The sequence below is a fragment of the Gossypium arboreum genome, chromosome 7, assembly GCF_025698485.1.
Source record: "Gossypium arboreum isolate Shixiya-1 chromosome 7, ASM2569848v2, whole genome shotgun sequence".
In the NCBI taxonomy this organism is placed as follows: domain Eukaryota; kingdom Viridiplantae; phylum Streptophyta; class Magnoliopsida; order Malvales; family Malvaceae; genus Gossypium; species Gossypium arboreum.
The window spans coordinates 50,623,397-50,651,292 of record NC_069076.1 but is presented as its reverse complement, the minus strand read 5'-3'; the positions used below and the strand labels follow the sequence as shown (position 1 = coordinate 50,651,292).

Here is a 27,896-nt window from a genome sequence, read left to right as displayed (position 1 = left end):
CACCCCGAATTTGGGCCTAGAAGTATTGGGCCTTGAGTGGGGGTCCGTAAGGAGGTTGTATATAGGTATTTAATTGTGCAATGAAATAAAACAATTAAATGTTTGCTATTAGTGGTTAATGGCTTTGAGAAGTGTTGGAGAAATCTTGGGTTCAAACTTAGGCTTTAGCAAAAATTTTGGTATTAAGTGAAAAAAACCTGGATGCTTGGATGAGGGTTTTTAAATTATTGTGTTAAATAAATGACACAAGGAAGCTTGTAGTCTAGTGGTTGTGGCGTCATTAAGGTTGTATGGGAGCCTGGGTTCAAGCCTTGGCTCTTGCAATTTATTTTGTTTTTTTTTTTTTTTAAAGGGAACCTGGACTTTGGCCTTTAGACCTTATAATTAATTGGGGATAAAATATGACACAAAAAGCCTTGTGGCTTAGTGGCAAGTAGCGTGTGGAGCATTTAAGGGGAGGCATAGGTTCGAATCCCATGGCAAGCAAGGAGCATTTATTTTGCTAACAGGGGGCGGCAAGAGTTGGTGTTGAATTTAAACTCTAATGTTGGAGGGATCCCACATCGGGAAGCTAACATAAGAGTGGTTGTGAAGCTGGCTTTAAATAGAGGGAACCATGAAGAGAGTAAATGTACCTTTCTTGGCTGATCCCTTTCGCTGTATGGCGTGCTCGTTTGGGTTGGGTGTCGGCTAAGAGTGCTCAGAGTGTGGATTAACTCCAGTATCCTATCAGGTGTGTATTTCTTACTACTCTAGTCGTAGGATGGCTACTTGAGCATGATGGGTCGAAAGGGGTCATGTGGGCCTAATGGGCCTACAAGCCCAATTGGATAAGTTGTTTGATTGTGTAGTAAATTTGGGCTAGGCTAGGTGAATCTAATATTTGTGGCTAGATTTGGGCTAAAAGGGCCACACGAGTGTGGGCCCATTTAATGAGAATGGGCTTTAGAGCCATTAGTATTGTTATCCATGTTTAAAATACTTTGGTTTACAAAATTACCAAAATACCATGCTTTGTAAAATTACTAAAATACCCTTGGTTTATAAAATTACCAAAATACCCTAGTTTGTAAAATTACCAAAATACCCCTAGTTTGTAAAATTATCAAAATACCCCTAGTTTGTAAAATTACCAAAATACCCTAATTTGTGAAATTACCAAATACCCTCGACACATAAAATTATTGAAATACCCTCGACTTGTAAAATTACCAAAGTACCCTCGATTTATAGAATTACTGCTTTACCCTCGATTTGTAAAATTACCGCTTTTACCCTTGATTTATAGAATTACTGCTTTTACCCTCGGTTCTGAATTACTATTTTACCCTCAATTTATAGAATTACCGCTTTTACCCTCGGTTCGTAATTACTATTTTACCCTCGATTTATAGAATTACCGCTTTACCCCTAATTTACATAATTACCGCTTTTACCCTCGATTTACATAATTATCGTTTTACCTCGATTTACGTAATTACTGCTTTTACCCTCGATTTACGAAATTACCATTTTACCCTCGATTTATAGAATTACTGTTTTACCCTTGATTTACGTAATTCTTTGTTTTACCTCGATTTACAAAATTACTAAAATACCCTTGGTTTGTGAAATTACCGTAATACCCTCAATTTGTAAAACTACCAAAATACCCAGTATGGTAAAATGACGAATATGCCCTTATGTTCCGTATGACTGATGTGCTTAGGATTTACATATATTGATATTGGATTAGTTAAGTTTGAGTGACAAGTGGTGGTTATCGTAGGCGATTGATTTTGGAAATGTTTCAACTTCAACCCATAACAGGTGTGTACTAACCCTCTAAATAGCATAGATTAATATTTTCTAAAAGTCAAAGCTTCATATTTTAGTGATTCGGGAATTAATATTTAGATCTATTTTCTACGCACGTTTAAGTTGGATTCACAACGGATATGGGGTAGGAAGGTATTTGGAACGTTCTTCAATGAGTAGATCTTTTGGTAAGTATTCGAACCTTCTTTCCATTTGTATCTTGTGGTTTAAGAAAAGCTGAAAACCCCTCTGTCGACTAAGGCTAAAAGGGTTTTTGGTGTTATTTGGTTTGTTGGTGCTAGTGAGGATTAAAGGCTACCGATCGAGGAGTGTGTGAAAAGCTTGGATCATCGGAGTGACTAAATCTAGTCATCAACTTCGGCAAAGGTATGAACCCAAGGGCCATTGTGGATGGTGGCCGAATGTGTAAGTGATGATAATAGGTAGTTTTCGATTTGGTTTTGTAACACCCCGATCCCGAGACCATCACCGGTGTCGGACACGAGGGGTTAACAAGCCAAGTCCACATATTTTGCCCACCAATTTGACATTTCCAGTCGGGCTGGAAAACTGCGTCACTGTCACCTTAAAAATCATATCTCGAGTTTCAAAACTCGGAAACTGGTTTCGTAAATTTTCCCTGAATTTAGACTCATATATCCATCCATGCATTTATTTCTAGAATTTTTTTGTCGGGCCAATTGGTACAGTTTATTAGTTAAAGTCACCCATGTTACAGGGATCGACTGCTCTGACCTTCGCGCGTTACAACTTGAATATCTCTCTGTACAGGGATTTAATACTGGTGCCGTTTGTTTCTAATGAAACTAGACTCAAAATGGAATCTTCCCATATAAGGCATGACTCCTAATTCTTTCTGGATAATTTATAGTAAATTTTAAAGTTGCGATAGGGGACCCAGAAACCATTCTGGCCCTGTCTCACAATAGCTTTAATATCTCTTAACAAGTAACTCCTATGACCATTTCGTTTCTTCCATATGAAAATAGACTCATCAAGGTTCATTTACATAATTTATTCACTATTTAATTCTACTTCTTCTATTTTTAGTGATTTTTCAATCTCGTCTCACTGCTGCTGTCCGCAACAGTTACTGCAGTAGACTATGCCAATTTCATGAATCTTTCCTTGGCCTTAATCCTCCATCATACATGACACAAATTATGGCCACCTTATCAAAATTAAAGTTTCTAAGACTCGTGGCTATAGGTTCAAGCATCCCACTCGACGACCACATAGGCCATTTTCACATGGCTTAAAGTTTACAACCCACATCAACAAAACATAATAGCCTATACATGCCAAATGTTCTTCAACAACGAAGACAATACCACAAGATTTCCAGCCGGTGTGATGACTTCAACGACGGTTCCGAGCACGCAGCAAGACGAGTCCAAGAGACCTAAAATGGGTGACAAGAAAACACCGAGTGAGTTTATAACTCAGTAAGTCATAAGCATTCAACAATCATCCATTGATAAAGTTATCACAACATGAACAATAGACGAGGCTAGGTACTCATCCATATTGAAGCTATACCATAAATCCTCGGACCTTTCGGTTCAATCTCATACCAAGTCATACATCCACATTTCATATTCTATACAACAAGATATTTGAGGCATTTTCACACACTAACTCATTTCCACCATAATCATACAATTTCAATCATCACATAGATTTAAGGCTTACCAAGTTCAACCCCGAGCATGAACGTATTTTCTATTCGTCTTGAGCTCAAGGTACTTACCCGATCCGCTGTCCGGGATTAGCTCGATGATGTCGCACACTCAGTGCCAATTGTAATGCAAGAGCATATAGTGAATCCGCACACTTAGTGCTATATGTATTCAACTCGCACACTTAGTGCTATATAATCAAACTCGCACACTTAGTGCTGTACAATTTTAAACCCGCACACTTAGTGCCATACCCTTCGAGCTCGCACACCCAGTGCCGTATATTTCCAGCATGCACACTTAGTGCCAATCTCGTCACCGTACACACGTATTGCCCGCACACTTAGTGCCGAAAGCAACTTTCTACACATTTCACTATTTCTTTTACATTCAACAAATGTCATCACTCCATACACATACATTTCATTTATATATATATATATATATCATCCCATTAAGCACAATTGCATAGATTTTTACAATCATTTAAGCAATATCAAATATATGCTTAATGACTTACCTTATATTGGATGAAACGATTTCCAATCGACTACTCGATTATCTTTGTTTTGCCTTTGTTTGATTCTCCCTTTTGATGTCTTGATTTCCTAGTATAAATACATTTAGTAGTTAAAATTCTTGCTGGATACTTATGTGTATAATTTAATGGTTTTCACTCCATTCACAACTATCCTTGTTCAAAATATCAAAACCTTAGCCAACATTCAATTAATGCATCAAGGCGAATGTATTATCACTATTAAGGTAATCTAGTCTCAAGTATTTTCAATTCTAATGTACAACATCTCAAATTCCCATGACCGATCACACCTATTCTTACTTTTCAATATTCAAATATTCAAAATCACATCTTAAACACAATAGTCATGGACAATGCCGAATCCTCAAGTGTTTGAACATAAATTATTTTACTAATATAAACATTCACGAATCATATTCATAGGAAGACCAATTTCTTTCCATAGCACATTCATCATCCATACTTAGATGAAACAACCAAAATCCCTTCCTTTATACCCTAGCCGAATGCTCCAATCATCCATACAAATTACAAATTTTTGCATGGCTAAGTAGAAGCCATTTAACATGCAAGAAAAAAATAATCATAGGAGAAGAATTTATCATTCTAAGTAAGCTCCTATCTCCAACACTTAATCATTTGGCATTTTGCCTAGACACACACAAGAAATCTCAACTTCCTTGACCTTACCAAGAGTGCATCCACCATTCAACTTAGCATATTACAAAACCAAATCAACAAATTCAATGCTTACCTCCTAGTAGCCGAAGATGCTTGCCGAATTGACCTAGGTAATCTTCCTTCCTTTCATTTTTTTTTTCTCAAGAACAACCAAAAGAATGAACAATGAATGAACAAAACCTTTTTTTTTTCTTTTCTTTCTCTCTAGCTACGGCACAATGGGGGGCATCCATGCTCATTTTTTTTTTTCATTTCTTTAATGCTAGTTTTTATTTTATGGCTTCCTACATACACCACTAGCAAAACATGTTGGAAACATGTTTCCTTTGCCCATAATCTTGTCATGGCCGGCCACTCACCTTAGGAAAGGGGGTTATTTGACATGCAAGGACAACCATTTTCCCACATGTATTAATAGGCCACCTTACATTTGCCTAGCACATTTTTAAATTTTCTCACATAAGTCCTATTTGATAAAATTCACTTACAATTAAGAAAATCCAAACATTCAATTTTTCACACATTCATATTCACATATTCTAGACAATAAATATTACGTTAGAACATTTCGGTGACTCGGTTTAGCGGTCCCGAAACCACTTCCGACTAGGGTCAATTTTGGGTGTCACAACTCTCCCCACTTAAGAAATTTTCGTCCGAAAATCTTACCGTAAATAGGATCGGTGTCGCTCTCTCATAGAGTCCTCAAGTTCCCAAGTGGCTTCTTCAATTCCGTGTTTATGCCACACACCTTCACTAATGGGATTTTCTTATTATGCAACTCTTTTACTTGGCGCATCGAATGCGAACCGGCTCTTCTTCATAACTCAAATTAGGTGAACCTCGACCTCGGATGGAGTAATTACGTGTGTGCGTCGACCTATATCGTCAAGCATCGAGACATGGAAAACGCTGAATCTTTTCAAGCTCGGGGTAACATTAATCAAGACGCTCTCGCCCAACTCGTTCGGATACTTCATACGGACCGATGAACCTCGGACTCAATTTGCCCTTACGGCCAAATCTAAGCACCTTCTTCCGTGGTGAGACTTTGAGAAATACCTTGTCTCCAACCCGATATTCAATGTCTTTTCTTCTCAAGTCCGCATATGACTTTTGGCGATCCAAGCGCTTTCAAACTTTCACGAATTACTCGAACTTTCGCTTCGGCATCCTTAATCAAATCAACCTCAAGATTTTACCTTCATAAGTTCACCCGAATAATGGGGTACGGCATTTACGATCGTATAAAGCCTCATAAGGCGCCATCTTAATACTTGATTGAAAGCTATTGTTGTGCGAATTCAATCAAAGGCAAATATCCTTCCCATGAACCACTAAACTCAAGGATGCAACATCTCAACATATCCTCAAGGATTTGAATTATCCGTTCGGATTGACCATCGGTTTGGGGATGAAAAGAAGCTAAAATGCGCTTGGTACCCAAAGCCTCTTGCAATTTCTTCCAAAATCGCGATGTAAATCTTGGGTCTCTATCAAATACGATAGAAACAGTACCCCATGCAATTGAACAATTTGGGAGACGATAATTCGCCAATTTATCGAGCGAAAAATTCGTGCGGACAAGGATAAAATGAGCGATTTGGTCACCTATCAACAATGACCCAAATCGCATCTTTCTTACTTGCCGACACCGGTAATCCAGATATAAAATCCATTGTCACTCGATCCCATTTCCATTCGGTATCATGATTGGTCAAGTATTCCGATGGCACTTAATGTTCCGCTTTCACTTGTTGACATATCGCACACCTTGAAACAAATTCGAAATGTCTCGTTTCATCTTGGGCCACCAAAATTGGCGTTTGTGTTATTGTACATTCTAGTACTACCCGGGTGGATTGACATTCGACTCATCGTGAGCCTCGCTCAAAATCATCGAAACAAGTTCGAATTCCTTGGAATACATAATCGACCCTTGAACTTCAAGCGGTCATTGTCGTCAATCTGAAATTCGATTCTTCATCCAAAACACATTCGCTCACTTAGCGACCAATTCAGCGTCGACCTTCCGAGATTCAAGTATTTGATGAATCAATAACGATTTGGCCCCTAATTCGACTACTAGCACCTCCTCGGGTGAAACGGATAAATGAGCATCCATCGCTCTCAAGGCGCATAAAGGTGCCTTGCGACTTAAAGCATCGGCCACCACGCTGGCCTTTCCAGTGATACTCAATGATGAGTTCATAGTCTTTCAACAACTCAAGCCAACGCCTTTGTCGTGGTTTAAATCTCCTTGAGTCATCAAATATTTGAAACTCTTGTGGTCCGAATAAATATGACACCTTTCTCCAAACAAGCAATGCCGTCATATTTTCAAGGCGAACACTATGGCTGCTAGTTCAAGGTCATGGGTCGGATAGTTTCTCTCATGCGGCTTTAGTTGTCTCGACGCGTAAGCCACAACTCGACCTTCTTGCATCAACACACAACCTAACCCAAGCAAGGATGCGCCATCAGATATGAGGAACTCTTTACCGACTCAAATTGTATTAGTACCGGGCCTCGGTTAAGCAGGTTTTTAGTCGATCGAAACTTTCTTGACACGTTCACCACTCGAACTTAACATCTTTTGGAGTAGTTTCACATCGGTACAGCTATCATCGAAAAACCCTTCACAAATCGTCGATAGTATCCGCAAGCCCCAAAAAGCTCCTAACTTCGGTAACATTCCTTGGAGGTTTCCAATCGACTATGGCCGGAATTTTGTTTGGGTCCACCGACACCGATCGCGGACACCACGTGCCCTAAAAGCTAACCTCTCTCAACCAAAATTCACATTTATTGAACTTTATGATAATCGCTTATCTCATAAAATTTGCAACACTAGCCTCGGTGTTCAAAGATGTTCGGGCCATCTCTCGAATAGACCAAAATGTCATTGATAAATACAACTACGAACCGATCCAAGTATGGCCTGAAAATTCTATTCATTAAATCCATAAATACCGTAGGGCATTAGTGAGCCCAAACGGCATCACCAAGAATTCGTAGTGACCGTACCTCGCTCAAAAGCGGTTTTGGTACGCCGATTCTCGGACCTCAACCGATAGTACCCGACCTCAAATCTATTTTTTGAGAACACTGAGGCTCCCTTTAATTGATCAAACAAATCGTCAATTCGTGGCAACAGATATTTATTCTTTATCGTCACTTTATTGAGTTGACAATAGTCGATTCACAACCTCATGGTTCCGTCCTTCTTTTTCACAAACAATACTGGTGCGCCCTATGGAGAAAAACTCGATCGAGCGAAACCTCTATCCGTCAACTCTTGCAATTGAACTTTCAATTCCTTTAATTTCATTAATGCCATACGATACGGGGCTATTGAGATCGGCGTAGTACCCGGTACAGCTTCGATGCCGAATTCCACTTCTCGAACCGGTGGCAATCTCGGTAACTCCTCAGGAAAAACATCTGAATACTCACAAACCACTTGTACCGATTCGAGTTTCCTTTCCGTCTCTTTACTTTCAAACACATACGCAAGGTATGTTTCACACCCCTTTTTCATGTACCTCCGAGCGGTCATAGAAGATACTATCGCTGGCACTCCTTTTAAATCAGTAGACTCGACTCGGACTACCTCATTATTCGCACTCCTCAAATCAATGGTCTTCCTTTGCGTCCACCACCGCATCATGTACGGTCACCAATCCATACCAAGAATAACATCGAATTCATCAAATGGTAGAAGCATCGATCGGTAAAAAACAGATTCTCGAATTATTAGGGGCATCTCTTGCACATTTTATCAACGAGTACGTATTGACCCAAAGGGTTTGACACTGAATTACGAACTCAAGAGACTCAACAGGTAGAGTCTTACTGGATGCTAAAGTTTCACATACATATGAATGAGTAGAGCCGGGGTCAATCAATGTAATCACACTAGTATCAAAGAGGGTAAAAGTACCAGTGATAACGTCAGGGGAGGATGCCTCCTCTCGTGCGCGGATGGCATATGCTCTAGCAGGAGCACGGGTCTCGGATCGAACAGCCGTATCAGTGGCTCCTCTCTGATTACCACCCCTACCTCCTGAAATCCTCGGGGGTCTACCTCTAGCCGTCGCCCCACTATATCTTGCACCTTGCATCTTATTCTCCTCATCTAGCTCCGTGCAATCTCTAATGAAGTGGTCCTTCGAACCACATCCGTAACAGGCCCTATTAACAGACTTACCCCAACATTCACCTAGGTGTCGTCTTCCACATTGGGGGCATTCAGGTTTCTCTTGACGATTATTGCCCACACTACTACCGGCGTAGCTCGGGGTCCGTCGATGGTCGGCTCGATGGAAATTCCTGATCGCCCTTGATTTACTAGTGTCCTCCCGAATTTCTTTACGGTCGAGAACGGAGCTTTACTCGTTGATCTTTTACGGTAATCTCTTGCTTCAAATTCAGCCTTCTTCTTCTCCTTCCCAAGTTCTTCCGCCTTGCGTGCTCGTTCGACTAGTGTCACGAACTCCTTTATCTCCAAAATTCCCACTAGTAACTTTAACTCTTCATTCAATCCTTCTTCAAATCTTTTGCACATAGCAACCTCATCAGCCACACACTCCAGAGCATACCGACTAAGTCTTACGAACTCATGTTCAGATTCGATCTGATCATCCGCCTTGCTTGAGCTCTACAAATTCCTTACGCTTCTGATCGATGAACCGTTGACTAATATATTTCTTCCGAAATTCCGTTTGAAAGAAATCCCAAGTAACTTGTTCCTTTGGGACTATGGAAATCAAGGTCCTCCACCAATAGTAGGTGAGTCTCAGAACAAAGAAATAGCACACTTAAGACATTCATCGGGTGTGCATGACAGTTCATCAAACACTCTAATGGTGTTATCAAGCCAGAACTCGGCCCTTTCGGCATCATCGGTAACTATGGCCTTAAACTCCTTGGCCCCACGCTTCCTAATCAAGTCCACAGGTGGTTTACTCAGCCTCACAGGATCAGTAACTGATGGCATTACGGGCTCTTGGGGTGGATTATTTAAATTCGGGAATGGTTGGACAGCCGGATTGGTTCGGGCATATTGCGCGACCCACTCATTCATCATGGTGAAGAAGGCTTGTTTCGCCCCTTCATTTTGATTATTCGCGGATGATCGAGGTCAACAGCGGTGTCCCTTCGCGGAGCAGCCGCTACACCTTCAACGTCATCCGCCAAGGGTCTCTCTACCTCGGGTTCCATTTGCTAATCACAACAAAAATTTCAACCGTCAGAAGTCATCACATTTTTAAGCACTAACAATTTGGCATGTATAGCTAGACTCACACGCTCTATGGTAGTCCTAGAACCGACTAAACCATAGCTCTGATACCAATAAAATTGTAACACCCCGATCCCGAGACCATCACCGGTGTCGGACACGAGGGGTTAACAAGCCAAGTCCACATATTTTGCCCACCAATTTGACATTTCCAGTCGGGCTGGAAAACTGCGTCACTGTCACCTTAAAATCATATCTCGAGTTTCAAAACTCGAAACTGGTTTCGTAAATTTTCCTGAATTTAGACTCATATATCCATCCATGCATTTATTTCTAGAATTTTTTGTCGGGCCAATTGGTACAGTTTATTAGTTAAAGTCACCCATGTTACAGGGATCGACTGCTCTGACCTTCGCGCGTTACAACTTGAATATCTCTCTGTACAGGATTTAATACTGGTGCCGTTTGTTTCTAATGAAACTAGACTCAAAATGGAATCTTCCCATATAAGGCATGACTCCTAATTCTTTCTGGATAATTTATAGTAAATTTTTAAAGTTGCGATAGGGGACCCAGAAACCATTCTGGCCCTGTCTCACAATAGCTTTAATATCTCTTAACAAGTAACTCCTATGACCATTTCGTTTCTTCCATATGAAAATAGACTCATCAAGGTTCATTTACATAATTTATTCACTATTTAATTCTACTTCTTCTATTTTTAGTGATTTTTCAATCTCGTCTCACTGCTGCTGTCCGCAACAGTTACTGCAGAGACTATGCCAATTTCATGAATCTTTCCTTGGCCTTAATCCTCCATCATACATGACACAAATTATGGCCACCTTATCAAAATTAAAGTTTCTAAGACTCGTGGCTATAGGTTCAAGCATCCCACTCGACGACCACATAGGCCATTTTCACATGGCTTAAAGTTTACAACCCACATCAACAAAACATAATAGCCTATACATGCCAAATGTTCTTCAACAACGAAGACAATACCACAAGATTTCCAGCCGGTGTGATGACTTCAACGACGGTTCCGAGCACGCAGCAAAGACGAGTCCAAGAGACCTAAAATGGGTGACAAGAAAAACACCGAGTGAGTTTATAACTCAGTAAGTCATAAGCATTCAACAATCATCCATTGATAAAGTTATCACAACATGAACAATAGACGAGGCTAGGTACTCATCCATATTGAAGCTATACCATAAATCCTCGGACCTTTCGGTTCAATCTCATACCAAGTCATACATCCACATTTCATATTCTATACAACAAGATATTTGAGGCATTTTCACACACTAACTCATTTCCACCATAATCATACAATTTCAATCATCACATAGATTTAAGGCTTACCAAGTTCAACCCCGAGCATGAACGTATTTTCTATTCGCCTTGAGCTCAAGGTACTTACCCGATCCGCTGTCCGGATTAGCTCGATGATGTCGCACACTCAGTGCCAATTGTAATGCAAGAGCATATAGTGAATCCGCACACTTAGTGCTATATGTATTCAACTCGCACACTTAGTGCTATATAATCAAACTCGCACACTTAGTGCTGTACAATTTTAAACCCGCACACTTAGTGCCATACCTTCGAGCTCGCACACCCAAGGTCAGATATTTCCAGCATGCACACTTAGTGCCATATATTTCCAGCATGCACACTTAGTGCCAATCTCGTCACCGTACACACGTATTGCCCAAGACACTTAGTGCCGAAAGCAACTTTCTACACATTTCACTATTTCTTTTACATTCAACAAATGTCATCACTCCATACACATACATTTCATTTATATATATATATATATATCATCCCATTAAGCACAATTGCATAGATTTTTACAATCATTTAAGCAATATCAAATATATGCTTAATGACTTACCTTATATTGGATGAACGATTTCCAATCGACTACTCGATTATCTTTGTTTTGCCTTTGTTTGATTCTCCCCTTTTGATGTCTTGATTTCCTAGTATAAATACATTTAGTAGTTAAAATTCTTGCTGGATACTTATGTGTATAATTTAATGGTTTTCACTCCATTCACAACTATCCTTGTTCAAAATATCAAAACCTTAGCCAACATTCAATTAATGCATCAAGGCCGAATGTATTATCACTATTAAGGTAATCTAGTCTCAAGTATTTTCAATTCTAATGTACAACATCTCAAATTCCCATGACCGATCACACCTATTCTTACTTTTCAATATTCGAAATATTCAAAATCACATCTTAAACACAATAGTCATGGACAATGCCGAATCCTCAAGTGTTTGAACATAAATTATTTTACTAATATAAACATTCACGAATCATATTCATAGGAAGACCAATTTCTTTCCATAGCACATTCATCATCCATACTTAGATGAAACAACCAAAATCCCTTCCTTTATACCCTAGCCGAATGCTCCAATCATCCATACAAATTACAAATTTTTGCATGGCTAAGTAGAAGCCATTTAACATGCAAGAAAAAAATAATCATAGGAGAAGAATTTATCATTCTAAGTAAGCTCCTATCTCCAACACTTAATCATTTGGCATTTTGCCTAGACACACACAAGAAATCTCAACTTCCTTGACCTTACCAAGAGTGCATCCACCATTCAACTTAGCATATTACAAAACCAAATCAACAAATTCAATGCTTACCTCCTAGTAGCCAAGATGCTTGCCGAATTGACCTAGGTAATCTTCCTTCCTTTCATTTTTTTTCTCAAGAACAACCAAAAGAATGAACAATGAATGAACAAAACCTTTTTCTTTTCTTTTCTTTCTCTCTAGCTACTGACACAATGGGGGCATCCATGCTCATTTTTTTTTTTCATTTCTTTAATGCTAGTTTTTATTTTATGGCTTCCTACATACACCACTAGCAAAACATGTTGGAAACATGTTTCCTTTGCCCATAATCTTGTCATGGCCGGCCACTCACCTTAGGAAAGGGGTTATTTGACATGCAAGGACAACCATTTTCCCACATGTATTAATAGGCCACCTTACATTTGCCTAGCACATTTTTAAATTTTCTCACATAAGTCCTATTTGATAAAATTCACTTACAATTAAGAAAATCCAAACATTCAATTTTTCACACATTCATATTCACATATTCTAGACAATAAATATTACGTTAGAACATTTCGGTGACTCGGTTTAGCGGTCCCGAAACCACTTCCCGACTAGGGTCAATTTTGGGCTGTCACAGGTTTAATATTAACATGGTCTAATCTATAAGTGGTTGATTATAGGAGAAATCGCATAGGAGATCTCGTCAAGGAATATCGCAAATCAGGTGTGTAACGAACCCTTTCATAACTTAAAGCGATAAAATGTTGAAAAGTCAAATGCCAAAATTACGGCATTTCGAGGACTTGTGAGCAAGTTTAACGCTCACTAGTTAGTTAGAATCGATGAGACGGTGATCGAGAACGATGGAAACGGTAAGAATGTGATTTTGGCATTCTTGGTAAGTTGGGCCTCGAGGGGTCAAGTGGGGCCCATTGGGCTTTCGGGCCCATTTGGGTAAAATTGGTAGAAAACGAAATCTGTTAAATTGCATGATAAGACCGTTAAAACCGTTATGGAATATAGGCTAAGTGGGCCTGACGACGTAATTGGCTAAGTAGGGCCCATTAGGGTTTTAGGCCCAATAACTCGATTTCGCTAAAATGGGCCGAATCACTTGTTTGCACCCATGGATTGTTAGTAATCGTTAATGAACATGGAAACCCTAATTTTGGTAAAATTACGAGATTACCCTTATAATATGAAAATGATCGTTTTGCCCTTGGTAAAATGACCATTATACCCCTAGGGTTTATGTATGATTTTAATACATGGGATTTTGATAAATATGGTATGTATGATATGCACATGAAATGTATGCTATGCACATGATATGTATGATATGCACATGAGGTAATCATAAATGCATTGGGTTGGGTTTTTATATGGATGGAGGAAGTGAAAAAGGGCTTATGCCCCAGTTATCAAAAGGGCTTATGCCCCGCTTATCAAAAGGGCTTATGCCCCGCTTATAAAAGGGCTTATGCCCGATTATTGAAAGGGCTTTTGCCCGCTTATTAAAAGAGGCTAGGCCTCCATTATATGATAAAGCAAATATCTTTGCCAAAGGAGAGTTTGGCGGGGTGGGTCGAGTTAATCCCACATGGTGTGTTGGTTGGTACGGGTGGAGAGTAGCGGATGGTGGGTTGAGTAGTCTCCCAAATGGGTTGCATTCTTTCATTGAAATTATATGTGACATTGAAATGGGCCTAAGGGCCATACCGTTTACAGTAAAGGCTTCGGCCCAGTAATATGAAATATGAAAAGGCTTCGGCCCAGTAATATGAAATATGAAAAGGCTTCGCCCAAGATTATGAAATATGAAATATGAAAAGGGCTACTGACCAAAGGCATGATTGAGATTGGATTTGGGCTTAGACCCAACAGTCGTTATTGTTTTGGGCTCGAAAGGGCTTGTTGCACACCGAGTTTCCAAACTCACCCCCCTTTCCTTAACCTTGCAGGTGAGCCTTGATGTGGGGACTTGGGCCGGAGAGGATTCAGAGTGGCCACGGTGATCATCTTTGGGCTTTTAAATAAGTGTTGGTTTTCATTTAATTTCCTTTAATTATTATTTATTTTGGGTTGTAATAAGGCCAATTTTAACTTTCCTTTTATTTCTTTTCTAATTATTTTAATTTTAATAACTTTAAAATTGGTTAATAATTATTCAAATGGGCTAGACTTAGGACGTGTTTTCAAAATGATACTTGTTTTCAAAATATCTCAACACCACGATTAATCGATTTATCAAAGACGTCCACTTAAACAAATTTAAACTCGATATAACAAAGTGTGGCTATGGTTATGGGCATGTCTAGGATTGGATCCAATTAAAGAGCTTGGTACTTAGCGACCTTCATGGCTCACCTCCTCTGTCTCGGATACCTACGGTGCCCAGCTTCCATACACTTTGTTAACTCAATAAAATGTATGGTTTTAAAACACTAAAACGGAACGTGGGTTTTCAACTCCAATGTGGCACGTCAGATTCGGCCATAACGTCTGGACCAGGTTTGGGGTGTTACATTTTCCACCAATGATACGCCGTATCCCTCAAGAGTGAAACAACACATTTAAGACATTCATCAGGAGTACATGATATTTCATCAAACACTCTTATCGTATTCTCGAGCTAGAATTCAGCTCTCTCAGTATCATCATCAGTAGTAGCACGAAACTCTTCAGCCCTATATTTTCTAATTTTATCAACTGGAGGCTTACTAAATTGATTCGGATTCACAGCTTGTGGCATGACAGGGACTTGCGGAGGATTAGATGGGGGTGGAGGTTGTGGAGCAGGAGGATTAGTTATAATATACCGAGTGAACCACTCATTCATCATTTGGAAGAAGTCTTGTTTAGCCTCTCCCTCGTGGCTACTCATAACAACTCTAGAATCAGATTGCACTGCCCCTTGAGTGGGAGCGGGTGCATTACTTTCCACATTTTCGGCTACGCTCGATCGGGATCTATTATTATACAAGACACATTTCAATTGTCAGGAATCATCACACTATCGTAGTTTACAAATATGGCATGTATAGCTAGACTCACACATTCTACGTTAGTCATAGATTCGAGTAAATCATAGCTCTGATACTAATCAAATGTAACATCTTTAACCCGTATCCGTCATTGGATTAAGGTTACGAGGCATTACCGAACAAAACACAGTTTAGCACAGTCATTTATCACTTTTAATATACCAAGGATCACATTACAAATCATACTTTGAAATGCAATCAATCAATACTCTAACCTATTTAAAAGTTAGAACCAAACTATCATACATTAATAAAATATTGCATGTTTTACAAACCCATTGTTCAAACCAATTTACTATCATATTCATACCATTCAATATTTATAATATATTCAAGCTTATAACAATACATCATATATACTAAGCTTATGTCAAATCATCCAATGCATATATATATTTCATTAACAAACTTTTAGCCATACTATTTTATATACTATGCACATATGCATAGTAAGTATATCAATCCATATCTTTAACTAAATATCAAACATATCATTTTATAAGATATATACAAGCGCATAACACTCTAAAATAAAAGACATTTCTAAATATAAATACCAAATCATGGTTAACCCAATTCATTAACTAATTTATAAAAATAGCAATTCGTATGTTATGCATATGTGCACATTTACTTAGGTTAAGCTTTTCACACACCTTATTAGGCATACAAATATAAAACATAATCAAGCTTCGTTATAAGACCAAATACATTTGTAAACATTACTAACCTATGTGCATTACACCATAGCCACGTTAAACAATTTTTGAACATAAACAACAATTTTAAGTACACCAATTCGCATGCTAAATATCATGCCCCAAAACACTTAAACACAACAAATCAATTATCCCTATATTCGGTCATTAAATTTAGCCTCAAAAGATCAAACCAAACCATTTTAAAACATGTACATTAATTACCATTTCAATTGTACACAAATAACCAATACACCATCAATGATATACTTATCTTTCTATCTTTTTACCTATTTATTCATGCCGAAACATGTCATCATATAATACACAAAATAACCACATATCATACTTCCAAAATATACTACCTATAAGACCGAAAATGCATACACATGATTTGCCACCTTCAAGCCAATTCACTAGACAAATTGTACATCCAAAATAAGTCAATAATAAGCCACACAAAATACCAATTTCACAATTTATAGCAAATTCATCACATAGCTTATAGATACATGCATCACAATTCAAAGACACATCCATCTACCACACAAATTATACCATAAAACACATTTCCAAATTAGCTAATTTCATGGCCAATTGTTCATCATACATTTTATACTCATTTCCGAATCATAAAAACCAAACACTTTAAGCTTATAAACCATTAAACATACCTCCAAAATATGTATAAGTCATAACCACATACACACAAGCCATAATATTATAATCATGCCATTTTCGCATGGCTACATAAATATACAAATTCAAAACCAAAAGTATTGTTCAAAGTTTCAAACTTCAAAAGTATCGAATGATAGTCGATAGTGTGACGATGATCCATACAATCCCTAAGTTCCTAACTAGCTTCCAAAACCTACAAAACACCGAATGAACATACAAAGTAAGCTTGGAAAGCTTAGTAAGCCATAAGAAAATAAATAATCAAAAAAGCATTTGCATTAAAGGACATTTATTTACTTTTGAACTTACCTCGTACGGACATGAACGAATCAGAATGACTATTTGACTACTTTCTATTTACCCCGATCCAATTCTGTTTTCTTTCTCTCCTAATCTAAATAAATTTCAGATTTCACTAATTTAATCACACATTTAATCAATTCAATCCACAAATACATAATTAAGCCTTTTTGTAATTTGGCCCTTATATTTTTACACTTTAACATTTTAGTCCTTATTTCACAAAACACAAAATATACATAATTTCCTTATACACATGCTTGGTCGAATATTCCCTTAGTCCATATAAGCCCATATCTTTCATTTATTTTACATTTTGACCTCTCAATTTATAAATTTCACAATTTAATCCTTAATACACATTTTTATCAAAAATCACTTAGTTAAACATAATAATCTATCAACAAAGATTTATTTTTCATCATCAAACCAAAAAAATCTCAGGCTACCAACAATGGAAAATCACAAAATCCACAACCAATTCAAAAATTGAAGCTTCGAAGCAACGATCTAAAAAACGTAAAAATTATCAAAAACTAAGCAAATTACATGTAACACCCCATACCCGGCCCAGACGTTATAGTCAAATCTGGCGTGTCACATTACACTACTTTTCGAAAGTATGAACTTTGCTGGTAAAGACTTGTTTGAATAGTTAAAATATTTTTGTGGTTTGATAAAAACTTTAGTATGTTAAATACATTGTCATTATACATTCAGCTAGTCAAATCATTAGTCATATTAAATTGCCATTATTTTATTGCACTGATTTAAACGCGGAAGCTTTTCAAAACTTTGAAGGTTAAATCGTGTCTTTACAAATAATCGATAATTTGAAAACTCGTCTTCCCCTAGACTAGCAGTTTTAAGTAAGCAAGCAAATACCTAATTAAAATTTAAATCCATAAAAGGCCTTATTACAGAATTAAAAACCCAAAACAAAAATCCAGATAAAAGTAGCATCATGCATAGCATAATTACGGTCATGTGGCCACCTCCAAGTCCCTCACAGCACCAAATCCTCTAAAGCTGGGGATTACCTGTACAATTAAAAAGAAGGGTGAATTTACAAGAAACTCAGTGTGTAATCCCTTATCTAACAGTCAGAATACAATATGCAGTAATAGTCTGGGCCTGAGCCCATTTCAATGACAGTAACAGTGTCAGTGCAGTAATGCAACAGTGAAACCCACCCCAATCCAGCCAGACACACCACTCTATACCACCAATCACACCACGTGGGGACAAAGTCGACCCACCCAGCCAGACCCACCAATATCAGTATCGTAGCAAAGCTGCCAGTAATCAGTATAAAGGCTAAAAGCCAACAGTACAGTATGCTTCCTTCATAACAATATCCCAACCCTATGCAATATGTCATGTCATAATCTCATACGTGAATGCAAAATGTCATGCTTAGAGAGAATAATCAAATCATAACACAAATCAGTCTTTTACCCTCGAGGGTAAAATAGTCATTTTACCGTATAAGGGTATTTTGGTCATTTTACCTGCCTTGGGGTCTAGGTACTCTTATCGACCCATCAGAAGGTCTACAGTCGCCTGAAGTGACTCGTGTAACCTCAATAGTCCTAACAGTGTAAATGGGCCCAAGGCTTATTATACAGCCTAAGCAGGCCCACACGCCCGTGTGGCCCATCAAGCTCAGAAGTTGCCACGGCCATACGAACTACATAGCCCAGTCTAGTATGACCATATATTGAAGAATTTATCCATGTGGAGCCCACAAGCCCATTGGGCCCACACGACCCATTTCAGCCTATCGTGGCCCAGAACGGCCTAAACCCATGAGAATGCTCATGGTTGCCTCTACAGTCTAACACCCATGTCTCATGGGTTTGGTTCACCACATGAGCGATCGCACGCCCATGTGGCCTCAATCACTGTATCTTTTGGCTTTTCGACTTTTGTCGATTTACAATATAGGTGGTGTGATTACACACCTGATTGCGAAATCGAATGAATAGCCCACCACGCCAAAACCTACATCGATTCAAGATTTGCCATCAGTTTTCCAATCGTTAGATTTCTTAATACTAAAACCCAAATTGTTACTCACTACTCACCTTGAACGAACGAAAATAGCTTATTGTCCTAATCACTGATTAAGAATCGATCTCACGTCCTTACTGATTATCTACTTTAGCAATGAAACTTATTAGACAGGATTGTTTACCAAAAATAAGACTTAAAACCCCCAACACTTAAAAACCAGAGAAACATTCGGCCAAACAAGCCAACTTACCCCTAAATATTAGATTGAATGCTGAAAGGTGGCTCCTGAATCACTTGAGAACCCTCCACTCCAAAATCAATCGATAGATATGGAAGGAAGATGGAACAGTTAGCCAGTTATGAGAGAGTAGTTAAGGGATGCAGTATTCGACATGGTACCTGAGAGGCCTATAGCAATCAGCCAGAACTAAAAAAGAGTGGGAAGTAGAGATTCGGCCAAACAAGAAACAAAATGCCAGGAAGAAATAATATCGAGAACCAGAAGGAAAAAGAAATCGCTTCAAGAGAAGGCACTTGAAAAGAAGCAGAAAAGTAAAGAGCCAACACAAAACTGCCCAAATAGACTCAAGTGAATTCAGCTACAATTGAAAAAAGAGAAAAAGAAAGAATAAGTTGCACAAGAAGTCGTCCAACAATTATTAACCAAAAATGGACCCAAAGTAGCACAAAAACTAGAGAAAACAGAAAGAAAAGAAGAACAAAACAAAACCTAAAAGGCCCCCAAAATGCTCTCAATTGCCAAAATGAAAACACACTCCTCCCAAAGTCAAAATCATGAGTTTTCCCCAAGCAAATTCAGCACAAAACCCACACACCCTCAAACTCCCCTTTTTCCTCCTAAAATCCCTCCATAATCCTCTCCTTGATTTTCTCCCCCATCCTTTCCTTGATTTCCTCCACATAACACTCCCTAACCAAGTCAAACTCCACTCAATAGAGTCTCAAACAACATTTGCTTCTTACACAGCAATAGTAAGAAAATAAATACTCTATTACATTGTCATGACTTGAACCTCAAACCTCAGGTAACAGTAGCATGCAACTCACCACAGGACCACAAGCTCATTTGTGTCCCATTTCAATTATAATTATTTATAAGGTCTACATGCTAATGTCCAGATTCATTCCAGGGAAAAACCAAAATTTTTTGCTAAAGTCAAGACTTGGACCCAGGCTTCTCTCATACTCCCAAACACACCAAAAACACTTCTAGCCATTAAAACAAACATACAATTTGTGTCATAACATGCATAATTACAAGATTTACATTTTTGGGGCGTTACATTACATACCTCAATCAAGCAAAATGAGTGTCGAATACACAAAAGCTCAAGAACTCTTTTTCTTTCTCAAGTTTCAGCCAAAAGATGAACAACATGCATGGTTTTTATGTTTTATTTTATTTAATTACATTATAACACGCAAATTACTATTTTAACCTTTATAAAATAATTTGAAAACATTATAACTCATGTCCATAACCGTCCATGCTAATATTCCATGGTCAACTATCAACATAAGAACCCCACATTATAAAAGCCATAGCAATATAGCACTATAACACCCTAAACCTGGCCTAAACGTTATGGCTGAATCTGGTGATGTCACATTGGAGTGTTTTTTGTAAAATGCGATATCGTTGAAAAACCTATTTTATAATTAATCTCTTATTGATCTTGACAAAGGTTTTAGGATGTGTCGTTTGTTTCCAAAACGTAAGTTTTTTAGAAAAGAATTAATTTTACTAAAACTCCAGTTATTTGAAAACATTATTTATTGCGGAAACTTTTAAAACATGATACGTAAACGTGGTGTCTTGGGAAAAAAATTTATCTTCTTGAAAACACGCATCTTTTCCTACTACTAGCAATTATAAACCAAAGTAAATAAAACCCAATTCAAAGTCAAAATCTATAGAGGACTTATTACAGTAAAAAACCAAAATTAAAATTACTTATAAATTAAAAGTCGAACACGGAAGCATGAGCGGTTGTATGGCCACCTTCGAGTCCCTCGCAACACCTATCCGCCCAAGGATTACCTGCGCAAATAAACAGAAGGGTGAGTATACGAAAACTCAGTGTGTAATCCCATATAAGCAAACAGTCAGAAAACAAACACAGTCTGGGCCTAAGCCGTTTTTGGTAACATTGACAATATCAGTTTGGGCTTTAACCCATTTCAATACAGAAATAGTCATGTGTTTGGGCCTTGGCCCATTGTAATAACAATAAACAGTGCAGTAACAGTAAACAGTATGCAAGTCCTACCCATCCAGCCTTTGCACTCTATTTCCATCTAACCTTAAACTCCATGTAGGGATATAATCAACCCACCCATCCCTACACTCCAGAATAAGCACCAGTTGCAGCACTAAACAGTATTTGCAGCAGAGCTGCCAGTATAATAGGCTTAGAGCCATCAGTGATTTGCAGTAGAGTTGCCAGTATAATAGGCTTAGAGCCATCAGTGATTTGTAGCAGAGCTGCTAGTATAAAACACTTCCTCCAATCATATTAAACCCATCCCCATGCAATGCATCATACAAGCATGTCGTGTCATCTCATAGAATCATACATGTTTCCATTACAGTTTAGATAGCATGCTAAAATACGGTCATACATGTACGTATAAACATATTTACATCACATAGGACAAAACAGTAATCTTACCATATAAGGGCAAAACAATCATTTCACCACATAAAGGCAAAACAGTCATTTTACCATATAAGGGTAAAACAGTCATTTGACCATATAAAGGCAAAACAGTCATTTTTCAACATAAGGGTAATATAGTCATTTTATCACATAAGGGCTCTAGGTAAACTTACCGACCCATCAGCAGGTCCACAGTCGTCTCGGGCGACCTATGCAACCTTAACGGTCAAACAGAGTAAATGGGCCTAAGGCCCGTTATACGGGCCCTTGTGGGCCCACAAACCTGTGTGGCCTACAAAGCCCAAAAATGGCCTTGGCCGTGTAAAATACACGACTTGGCCCAATATTCTCCACACATCCATGTGGTTTACTCGTGTGGGGCCTATAAGCCCTAGGGCCCACACGCCCATGTTAATGCATACGGGTTACCACACGAGCGAGCGTACGCTTGTGTAGCATCGACGATCACTTGTTTCGGCTTTTTTTGATCAACGATAAGGGGTAGTGTTTACACACCTGCTAGGATACTAGGTACGCAACGGATACTAGGTACGCAACTCTTTCTTGAGATGAACCGCACCTAATCAAATAACAAATCCATGACCAATGTTAGACATGCTTAGAACTAACCATACCAAAAACAATCCCCAAACAATAGCATTTAATATTACTTACCTACCATTGCTTCAACCGATGTAGCCTATCACTCCTTAGGTAAACCAAGTTCAACATGATTTGGTACTGTCAAAATAACATTTGACTTGACAAAGGGTTAGAACCTTAACATACTTTAATCATAGGCATAAACCAACCAATTGAGGTACACCTTTTTCCCCCTTACCAAAGGACTTACCAACCGAAAGTAGTCCTCTAAGAACAGAAGCAGCCAACGCCAATCGTTCCTCTTTGTAGAGAATAATCGCAAGCAGGAGAGGGAAAGGGAAAGGTATTCGGTAACAGTACAAAAGGAAGAGGAACTATTGAAATTCGATTGAGTGAGGAAAGAGAATGAGAAGCAATCGACCTAGGAAAACCGATTGAGAGGAGGAAAGAGCATGAGTTCGACAAGGAAAGAAAAGGTAATTGAAAGTTAAAAGAACAAGAGTCAAAACCCTGAAAATTTGAGAAAGGGAAATAAAAGAGTTTTCTGAAAAAAAGGGAATAGTTGAAGGGGAGGGAGAAAAGAAGAAATCGGTCAAGACCCCAAAGTAAAAAGCTGAAAGACTTTGAGAGAGAATAAGGAAGTATTCGGCCAAGAAGAGCAAAAACCCAAAATGAAAACCCGAAAAGATAAAAACGAAGGATATCGATATACTTACTAGAAAAATTTGGTTTCTCTAGAAAAGAAAATAAAAAAAAAGTTAGAAGTTATCACAAAATTAAGAGTAAAAATGCCAAAACCCCAAAAACTGAATACACTGAACATCAACATTTCCCATTCAGCACCAACTCTTCTTCTATCACAAATCCCTATGATTTTCTCCTAAAATCTCCATCAAATCTCTCTTCAAATCCCTCAATTAATCACTCCTCCCTCAAATACTCCGTTTAAATTCCACTCCACCACCTCAGTGTTTCGGTCAAACCACAATACCTCCACAGCATCAGCAGCAAAATAAACACTCCCTTGCGTTCAACAGGACTTGAACCTCAGACCCCTTGGAACACTCCACACACCATTTAACCCTAGACCAATAGGCCTTTATATCCTATTTTAACCATATTTATTTAAAAGCCTATTGCCCAAAAACAGTGCTTATTCCTTTAAAAACAACACTTTTTGCACCTACCCAGGCTTGAACCCAAGACTTCTCAGACACTTCCCAGAACACTTAACAACTGAAGAAGATACACAGTTGTGTCACTGTCTTGCACAACTAAACATTTATGTGCAGCCTCCTAATTGTTCCCATGCTTAAAAGCTAATACTTCTAGGCCCAAAATTCAGGGCGTTACAAGCACTTTAACAAATAGCAAGTCACTTTTGCATTTTACGCGATTAAGTCCTTTTATCAAATTGAGCACACAAACAATAAAATTTTCACACAAAACTTTCACACATATTAATTCAAATAATAAACACCAAAAATAATATTAAAATGATTTTACACTTCAGATTTGTGGTTCCAAAACCACTATTCTGATTTAACTAAAATCGGGCTGTTACAATGAAGTAATTCACCATTGTCACATTTCAATACAATATATTTCTGCTTACAATTCACCGCTGTATCATATTAGGTTAACCAATCCATTCCCAAGATCAGATCAAATTCATCAAATGGAAATAACATCAAGTTAGTCGAAAAGCAATAACCTTTTACCAACAACAAGTACCCTTTGCCGAGGATAGATGATCTATTCGATCAGTTTTGAGAAGCTGCGATGTTCTCCAAGATTGATCTCTATTTTGGGTATCATCAACTAAGATTTAAAGAGGCTGATGTCTTCAAGACAGCATTTAATACTCGTTATGGTCACTACGAGTTCCTAGTGATGCCGTTTGGGCTAACGAATGCACCAACTGCCTTCATAGATCTGATGAATCGAGTGTTCCAGTCCTATCTGGATATGTTCGTAGTGGTATTTATAGATGATATCCTGGTGTATTCAAGAACCGAATATGAACATGATGCACATCTCCGAGTCGTTCTGCAGATTCTAAGGGAGAAGCAGATATATGCCAAGTTCAGCAAGTGTGAGTTCTAACTGCGAGAGGTGACATTTCTGGGTCACGTGGTGTCTGCCAAGGGAATCAAATTTGATCCTCGAAAAATTGAAGTTGTTTTAGATTGGAAACCACCAAAGACTGTATCTGAGATTAGAAGTTTTCTAGGTCTGGCAGGGTATTACAAACGTTTTATTGAACGGTTTTCCTTGATTGCTGCACCTTTGACTAAGTTACTGTGTAAAGGGGTACCGTTTAACTAGACTGATAAGCAGCAGGAGAGTTTTGAGAAACTTAAAAAGGTTCTAACTGAGGCCGCCATCTTGATACAGCTAGAATCTAGGAAGGAATTCGCTATCTACAATGATGCATCACACATCAGTTTGGGATGTGTGTTGATGCAAGAGGGTAAGTTGGTGGCATACACATCTCGCCAACTTAAGACCCATAAGGTGAATTACCCTACACATGACTTGGAATTGGTCGTGGTGGTATTAGCACTGAAGATTTGGAGGCATTATTTATATGGTGAGAAGTGTATTATTTACACGGATCACAAGAGCCTCAAGTACCTCCTTACTTAGAAGCAGTTAAATCTTAGGTAGCGAAGATGGACTGAATTGCTTAAGGATTATGATTGCTCAATCGAATACCATCCTGGTAAGGTGAATGTGGTAGCCGACGCGCTGAGCAGTAGGGTTACGTTTGATCTAAGGGCGATGTTTGCACGCCTAAGTTTGTTTGATGATGGTGTCTTGTTGGCCAAGCTTCAAGTTAAACCAACGTAGACTGAACAGATTAAGGATAATAAGTTGTTGGATGAGTCACTCATTCCACTTTTTCAGCAGATTAAGAATAGGGAAACTTCTGGTTTTGGGATGAATAGCAAAGGGGTATTGTGTTTCTATGGGAGAGTTTGTGTTCTGAGGGATTTTGATTTGAGGCAGTTTATACTGTAAGAAGCGCATAGTAGTCCTTATGCTATGCATCCTGGCAGAAAAAAATGTACTGAGACCTTTGTGAACTATATTGGTGGCCAGGACTTAAGCACAAGGTTACGAATTTAGTAAGTAAGTGTCTGACATGCCAACAAGTAAAGGCTGAGCATCAGCTGCCTTCTAGGTTATTACAGCCAATTAAGATTCCTCTCTGGAAATAGGAAAGGGTAACTGTGGACTTTTGTTAGTGGACTGCCCCTAACGCCTACTAAGAAAGATTTAGTATGGGTCATAGTAGATCGATTGACCAAGTCTGCCCATTTCATACTGGTCTGTACTGACTACTCATTGCAAAAACTGGCTAAGTTATACGTGGCTGAGATTGCAAGACTTCATGGTGTGCCGATTTCCATAATATCTGATCAAGATCCTCGTTTCACGTATTAGTTTTAGAAGAAATTACACGAGGAACTGGGTACAAGGTTGGACTTCAGTACTATATTCCACCTTCAGATAGATAGTTAGTCAGAAAGGGTGATTCAGATATTGGAGGACATGTTAAGGAGTTGTGTAATAGACTTCCAAGGCAATTAAGAAGATTATTTGCCGCTAGCAGAGTTTGCGCATAACAATAGCTACCAGTCCAACATTCAGATGGCACCATATGAGGCACTATATGGTCGTAGGTGTCGTACTCCTACGTGTTGGACTGAGTTGGGTGAGCGGCGAGTTCTGGGGACAGAGTTAGTATCTGATACTAAGGATAAGGTAAAACTAATTCGAGACTGGTTGAAAGAAGCATCTGATAGGCAAAAGTCTTATGCAGATCTTAAACGCTAAGAGATTGAGTTTTTCATGGGGGACATCGTGTTTCTCAAAGTCTCCCATGGAAGAAGATACTGAGATTTGGGCAGAAGGGCAAGCTGAGCCCTAGGTTCATTGGGCCTTACCGCATACTAAAGCGTGTGGAACCGATTTCTTATCAGCTTAAGTTGCCTTTAAAGTTGTACCAGATCCATAATGTATTCTATGTCTCCATGCTGAGGTGTTACCGCTCGGATCCCATGCATATAGTGCCAGTTGAGGAGATCGAAGTTAGGCCTGATTTAACCTTCAAAGAGAAACCGGTGCAAATACTGGATCGTGACGTTAAGGTATTGAAGAGGAAGTTTGTTCCACTGGTTAAAGTGCTTTGATGCAATCATAATTTAGAAGAGGCCACGTGGGAACCTGAGAAGGCGATGCAACAACAGTACCCTCACCTATTTTGATTAGGTAAATTTCGAGGTCGAAATTTCTTTTAAGGAGTAGTGTAACACCCCAAACCCGACCCAGACGTTATGGCCGAATCTGACGTGCCACATAGAAGTCTAAAAACCCATGATTCGTTTTAGTGTTTAAAAACTAACTTGTGTTAAGCTAACAAAGTGAGCAGTGTCGGGCACCGGTAGGAATCCGTGATGAGGAGGTGAGCCATGAAGGCTGCTTAAGTACCAAGCTCTTCGATTGGACCCAATCCTAGACATGCCCACAACCATTGCCACACTTGGTTCTAACGAGTTTAAATTTTGGAAAAAAAACACGTTGTAATTCATTTAAGTCAATATTGTTGATAAACCAATTATTTGTATCGTTGAGTTATTTTGAAACAAGTATCGTTTTGAAAAACGCGTCCTAAGTCTAGCCCATTTGAATTATTAACAACCAGTTTAAAGTTATTAAAAATAAAATAATACCAGAAAGGAAAACAAAATAAAGTTAGAATGGCCTTATTACAACCCAAAAATAAATAGTAATTAAGATAATTAAAGAAAACCACCACTTGTTTCAAAGCCCAAAATGATCACTGTGGCCACTCAATCCCTCCGCTCCAAGTCCCCAAATCAAGGCTCACCTGCAAGGTTAAGGAAAAGGGGTGAGTTTGGAAACTCAGTGTGCAACAAGCACCTTTCAGATCCCAAAACAATATCAGCCTGCTGGGCCTAAGCCCAAATTCAAACTCAGTGTATACTGGGCCGAAGCCTTTTCATATTTCATATTACTGGGCTGAAGCCTTTACTATAATGGTATGGCCCATAGGCCCATTTCGATATCACATGTAATGTCAATGAAAGAATGCAAGCCTATTTGGGGAGACTACTCGACCCACCATCCGCTACTCTCCACCCATACCAACCAAGCTCTCCATGTGAGGAAAAACTCAACCCACCCAACCAAAACTCTCTACTAGCAGTATAGCTGCTTTATCATATAACTGGAGGCTTAGCCTCTTTTAATAACTGGGGCAAAGCCCTTTTGATAAACTGGGGC

The 27,896-nt window shown here is 38.7% G+C and overlaps 1 long non-coding RNA gene across 1 annotated transcript; it reads left to right on the top strand.

Annotated features, from left to right (window-relative positions):
• Nucleotides 1-2,103: 2,103 nt before the first annotated feature.
• Nucleotides 2,104-14,663, top strand: LOC128295302 (uncharacterized). The gene is made up of 3 exons (XR_008285662.1): nucleotides 2,104-2,184; nucleotides 13,241-13,284; nucleotides 14,522-14,663. It is a non-coding gene; the product is annotated as an uncharacterized LOC128295302 (long non-coding RNA).
• Nucleotides 14,664-27,896: the final 13,233 nt, after the last annotated feature.